This window comes from Triticum dicoccoides, chromosome 4A (assembly GCF_002162155.2).
Source record: "Triticum dicoccoides isolate Atlit2015 ecotype Zavitan chromosome 4A, WEW_v2.0, whole genome shotgun sequence".
Taxonomy (NCBI): Eukaryota; Viridiplantae; Streptophyta; class Magnoliopsida; order Poales; family Poaceae; genus Triticum; species Triticum dicoccoides.
The window spans coordinates 750,307,086-750,313,611 of record NC_041386.1 but is presented as its reverse complement, the minus strand read 5'-3'; the positions used below and the strand labels follow the sequence as shown (position 1 = coordinate 750,313,611).

At 42.3% G+C, this 6,526-nt stretch overlaps 1 pseudogene; it reads left to right on the top strand.

Annotated features, from left to right (window-relative positions):
• The first annotated feature begins 3,108 nt into the window (after window positions 1–3,108).
• Window positions 3,109–6,285, top strand: LOC119290045 (annotated as a pseudogene).
• Window positions 6,286–6,526: the final 241 nt, after the last annotated feature.

Genomic DNA, 6,526 nt, shown 5'->3' with positions numbered 1-6,526 from the left:
TGTTACATAATTCCTGTTTATTCAGCTGAGAACTGAGAAGTACGGTGGGGCTTCCGCTCCGTAATTACTGGTGAGGACTTCTCCAGAAGTGGTACCAATACTCACATGGGCTCCAAGTTCATTTTTTTAGGAAGAGAGATTTTATTACATTACATAGGGATATAGGGCGCGCCGGGTTGCCTTGTGGGCCCCTCGTGTGCCTTCGCGACTTTGTTTCCTTCCAAATACTTGTTTCGCGAGATAAAAATTCTTTATATGTACTCCCAAATGTTTTGACGACCGTATCATAAGTTTCTTCACTATTTTTGTTTTGAGTTGTTTTTCTAACAGATCTAGATCACCATGTCGTCCCAAGAGTCAGACGGAGAGAGCTATGTTTCGCACATCACCACAAACCCCAAAGTTTACGGGGAAGTTGATTCGCATGGATGGACAATGGAAGAGTAGGACTATGCCTATCTGCATAAGAAGGAGTCCTCAAGTGAGAGGGGGAGGGAAGACGTTCCCCTACCTGAACCAGGGGACATGCATGTGGAGTTCAAGAAGTCAAGCCTTCCAAAAACAATAAAAGAATCTAAGTTTCAACTTATTCCTTTTCATCTTCTATAGGAAAACAAAAATGAATTGTGTCGCGAGATATTAAACCTTGAGTAAGAGGTCGGTAAGCTGAAAGAGGAAAATCACATCCTCCAGTGGCGGAGCAAGCCCACCACCTCATCACCATCGTCACCGAAGAAAGGATCTTGAGTACATGGGTATGGGCACCTCCCTTAGCTTGTTCCAAGCTTGGGGGAGGTACCCCGGTATCGTATCATCATCACTTTCTATAATTGTTATCTATCTTAGTTCGATCTTTAGTTATTTTGTAATTTAGAAGAATAAAAGTTTTAGTAACATCTAGTTTTGAGTTCTTGGTTTGTGATCCATCTACCTATGTTATCAAGTGTGACAGTTATACAATGAAGATTAGTTTGAAGTTTTCCTTTACTTCCGTATTTCAATCTTAGCAATGAAAAGAATGAAAAAGATCATATGCTAGTCCCATGGGAAGCGATGACTTCACATAAAAGGAGTATAATGGATAAAAAATGTTGGAAGTTAACAAACATAGTAATGGCCATTTATGCAATTCATGAAAAAGTAATAAAGGAAGAGAGCTATCACATATAAATATAATATCTTGCCCATCTTCTCCTATATGAAGGGTTTTACCCAGGAAAAAATAAGGAGCGAACTTTTGGGACGAAGCGCTGCCATCTCGAGGCGGAACCTGACCGAGAGCACTTCTTCTCTCTAGCGGAGAGATTTCGCCGAGGATATTTCCCTCCGTAAGGGGGAAATCGAAGCCATTGACATCACCAACGATCCTCTCATCGTGGGAGGACCAATCTTTATCAAAATCTTCACACCATCTCACCTCACACCCTAGTTTATCTCTAGTATTCAATCTTTGTTTCAAAACCTCAGATCGGTACATGTGGGTTGCTAGTAGTGTTGATTACATCTTGTAGTTGATGCTAGTTAATTTATTTGGTGGAAAACTATATGTTCAGATCCTTAAGCATGTTGATTACATCTCATCAAATTATATGTTGATTACATATTGAATACCTCTCTAATCTTGAACATGAACATGCTTTTTGAGTATTTACTTTTGTTCTTGGGAACATGTGAGAAGTCTTGTAATAAATAACCATGTGAAGTTGGTATTCGTTCGATATTTTGATGATATATATGTTCTTCTTTCTTTATTGGAGTCGTGTGAATGTCGACTACATGACACTTCATCATATTTGGGTCTAAGAGAAGGCATTAGGGAGTAACAAGTAGATGATAGTTTGCGAGTTGCGACAGTGCCAGAAGGTTAAACCCTAGTTTATGAGTTACTCTATAAGGGGCTAATTTGCATCCATATGTTTCATGCTATGGTTAGATTTATCTTAATTATTTTTTTGTAATCGCGGATGCTTTCAAGAGGGGGTAATCATAAGAGGGTTGCTTGTTCAAGTATGAACAACACCCTAGCATAGGTCTACCCACATATCAAATTATCAAAATAGCAACGTGAATCAACTTAACATGATGAAAAGTGAATAAACGAATTCCCATGTGTACTCGAGAACTTTTTGTTTTATATAAGAGAACTTTTTGGCTTGTCTTTTGTTATAAAAAGGATTGGGCCACCTTCCTGCACCTTTACTATTATTGTTATTTGTTATTTGTTATGAATTACCTTGCTACAAAACTATCTGTTACCGCTATGTACAGCATTTGCAAGGAATACCTTGCTGAAAACCGCTTATCGTTTTCTTCTACTCCTCGTTGGGCTCGACACTTTTACTTATCAAAAGTATATATAATTGATCCCCTGCACTTGTGGATCAGAATCGCCACTGAGGCCGACCAGGCTTCGCCCGTCAGCGTGGGCCAACGGCGGCAAGGGAAAAGGAAGGGAGTGGCGCGCTAGGGCCGACGGCTAAGGCTCCCCCTCTGGGCCGCTCGTGGCAGCGATACGGGAGGGTGGGGGTGAGTTGCTCTCGGTTGGGAAAGAAATTGGATAATCGAATTTATCCTTCCTTATGGTCTTATTGGGGATGGGTTGGAAATGGGATATCCAGGCGTCGGTGTTATTTCAGATCAACTGCTGACATGCAAGTTGCTTCTTTTTAAGGCTTACTCATAGTTTATCCTCGTTGATATCCTCGCTGACATTATTCAGTTATATATGGGATGAAACATACAAGGCTTTGTGCTTGCTTGCTCACGGCAGATATGTACGTAGTACTGTACAGTTCGCCGCCTGCAATTTTCTTGCCCTCCCCATCCATGGCAGGCATCTGCTTCTTTCGCCAGACACAAGCAAAGCGCCAAAGCGATCCAAAGCATCTCCCTTTATTCTTTCTCTTCTTTGGCACACAAGTAATGCAAAGCAAAGCATCATCTCGAAAATTGGACCGGGCATCGCATACTTTCTTTCCCACGTTCATTCTCCTTCGCATTCACTTCACCTCATCACCTGGACTACTATCCATTGAGCCACCCACCACCGGCGACCGACTGAGATCAGCGCACCACCGGTTGAGCCACCCAAGCCGGCGACTGACTGAGATGGGCTCCCTGCTGATGCCGCTGCTCGGCAGCGTCGCTGCCAAGGCCGGCGACGCGCTGGTGGCAGAGCTGCTGCGGGCATGGGGGCTGGATAAGTCCCGCCGGAAGCTGGAGCGCCACCTCACGGCCGTCCAGTGCATCCTGCTGGACGCTGAGGTCAAGAGCCGCACCAACCCTGGTGTCCGCAAGTGGATCAACGACCTCAAGACCGCTGCCTACCAGGCTGACGATGTCCTTGATGAATTCCGCTATGAGGCACTGCGCCGCCGTGTTGCCCAGCTCCGTCGTGCCGCCCAGATCCGTCGCTGCTCCACCGCACGCAAGGTCCGTCCTCGTCTTACCTTCTTCCCAAAGATTTTCCAGTTTATTTTATTTGAAAACAATGGAATGGAAGCCTTTTAATTGCAATATAAGGTTTCAATTCGGAAATGGAAGCCCTTAACTTGATTTCAATTTGTTTGTTTTTATTTTAGGTGCTGACCTACTTCACCGTCAATAGTCCACTTGTTTTCCGTCTTTCCATGAGCAGAAAGATGAAGGAGGCCCTTGACATAATAGATGAACTGGTTGTGGAGATGAACAATTTTCACTTTCTACAACATACCGAGACATCAACCATTGTTCATCCGCACACACACTCTCATGTTGATGAATTAGAGGTTGTCGGCAGACAATATGACAAGGAACAAGTGGTGAAGATATTGCTCGGCCACTCCCATGTAAGTAACAATGATAAGAATAACGTCATGGTGCTCCCTATAGTTGGTATGGGGGGAATTGGTAAGACCACACTTGCTCAACTTGTGCATAATGACCAGAGAGTGGTGCAACATTTTGAGTTGGTCTTATGGGTATGTGTCTCTGACAAGTTCATTATCGAAGAAATAATCCAATCTATAATAGAAGTGGCAACGATGAAGAAGTGTGATTTGACTCAGATGGAGACACTGCAAAAGGAACTTTCTAGAGTTTTGGGCAAGCAAAGGTACCTTATAGTGCTGGATGATGTGTGGAATGAAGACGAACAGAAGTGGGATGCTATGAGATCACTGCTCTGCTCACATGCTGGCTCAGGTAGTGCTATAATTGTGACAAGCCGCAGCGATCAAGTTGCTTCTATTATGGGCACACTTCCTCTGCATCATATATCACTTCTAGATGACGATCAATCATGGGAGCTTTTTCATAGAAAAGCATTTGGAAGTGAAGTGGAAAAGAATGAGGAATTGATTTCAGTGGCAAAGAACATTGTCCGCAAGTGTAAGGGATTGCCTCTTGCTATCAAGACCATAGAAGCTTTACTTCGCTCGAAGCATCATAGTCAGTGGTCTTCTGTTGTGGATAGTGATGTCTGGAAAGATGACATCCTCACAGTTACTGGTATTGTACCTGCACTACAACTTAGCTATGACCACTTGTGATCCGAAGCACAAATATGCTTCTCCTTTTGTGCTATTTTCCCCAAGGATAGCCTGATGGATAAAGACACACTAATCCAGTTATGGATGGCAAATGACTTTATTGCATCTGAAACAAGAGGCCAACAAATTTTCGATATGTTGGTTTGGAGATGTTTTCTGCAAGATGTGGAGATTCAAAAGAATCTGCTCTCCTTAAAGAAGGATGACTTCATCCACCGACCAACTACTTGCAAGATGCATGATCTCATGCATGACCTTGCTGAGTCAGTAAGCAGAAATGATTGCTTCATTCTGCAAGAATGTTCATCACATCAAAAAAAAATTCAAGGATCCACAGATGCTAGTTCATTACAACATGAGGTTCGACATTTGTCACTTGATTATGTCAGTAACAATACTATTGCAGATATGAAGGAAATTCTAGCTCCCCACCCCCGCACAATATTAGTCCAAAGGAAGTTGGAGTGGACTGAGGCTTCCTTGGATACGGACAACTCTCTGAGTACGGCCATGTCAAAATTTGTGTCCTTGAGAACATTGAAGACAATCTCATTCGAGACAAATATGACATGCTTGAAGCATCTTCGCTATCTAGATTGTTCTTATTCTAATATATCTTCACTTCCCGAAGCCACTGCCATGTTATATAGCTTGCAAACATTGAAGCTCATTGGTTGTCAAAAGCTTAAGTATTTACCAGAAGGTATGAGATATATGAGCAGTCTTCGACACATATTCCTCCTTAGTACTAATTCCTTGGAGTACATGCCAAAAGCTATTGGTCAGCTGAATTCTCTACAGACAATGACAAATTATGTCATTGACAATGATATAGGTCGTGGAATTGATCAACTAAAAGATTTGAATCTAACTGGTGCTCTTTCTCTGACTAAGCTGATAAAAGTGCACAGTGTAGAAAATGCTAAACAAAGCAATATGTCTGGCAAGCATAATTTGAAACGATTGTCACTCGATTGGACAGGCGGAAATTTTGATACCAGAGATGTTGGGAATGAAGAAGATACTAATGCAGAAGGAATTTTAGAGGCCCTTCATCCTCACAAAAGGCTTGAAGGTTTAGCATTAATAAGATATACTGGTGCTAAATTGTCATCATGGATGGATGACTCTACACTGTTAGAACATCTGAGTGAGCTTTCTCTGATTGAATGCACGAACTGCAAGGATCTTCCACCATTATGGCAGTTGCCCTCTCTCAGGTACTTGAGTTTGAATGGTTTGGATAGCTTGACAAACATACGCCTTACTAATGATGATATAGACATTGGACAATCATGTATTTCTCCACCACCCTTCTTTCCTAAACTAGAAACCATGATGGTTGCCTTCATGCCAAAGTTAGAGAGATGGCACCAGAAGGTGGGAGGACAAGTAGCAGTTGTATCATTCCCTCGGCTCAACTTCCTAAGTATTTATGGATGCCCAATGTTAGAGACACTACCCGAGGGACTCCTGCATCAGCTGCCAGCCCTCGAGTCAATACGTATCGTTCGCTGCCCTAAATTGAAGGAGGCCTTCTCAAGAGGAGGCGCCTTTTGGAATTTGCTTGAAGCAATTCCATATAGTTTGCGTGCCCTTGATTGAGATGCCCGTGTGTCTATGATTGCGTATTCTGCTGCGGGCCTCATGAGAATATTTATGCTTTCCAAGATTGATGTATTTGGTGAGCTTGTTAATTGTAATTATGATGATCACAACCTACCTAGATTTGATGCCAAAACTTAAAAGCACGTGTAGCTATGTAAAGATGGTTCACTTCTGTGTAATTCCTTTTTTTCACGTATCTGTTGTTATAGAGTATGATGTTATCACACCATGTATCTGTGTAAAGCTTTGATATGTTATTAATCATGCTGATTTGCAAAACGCAATATGCATAGGTCATATTTCCTTAGTAGATTATGGCCGGCCATAGCTTTATCTTTGTGGACTAAAATGTGTCAATGTATATCACTCAGTCTTAAAGCAACCGCTGT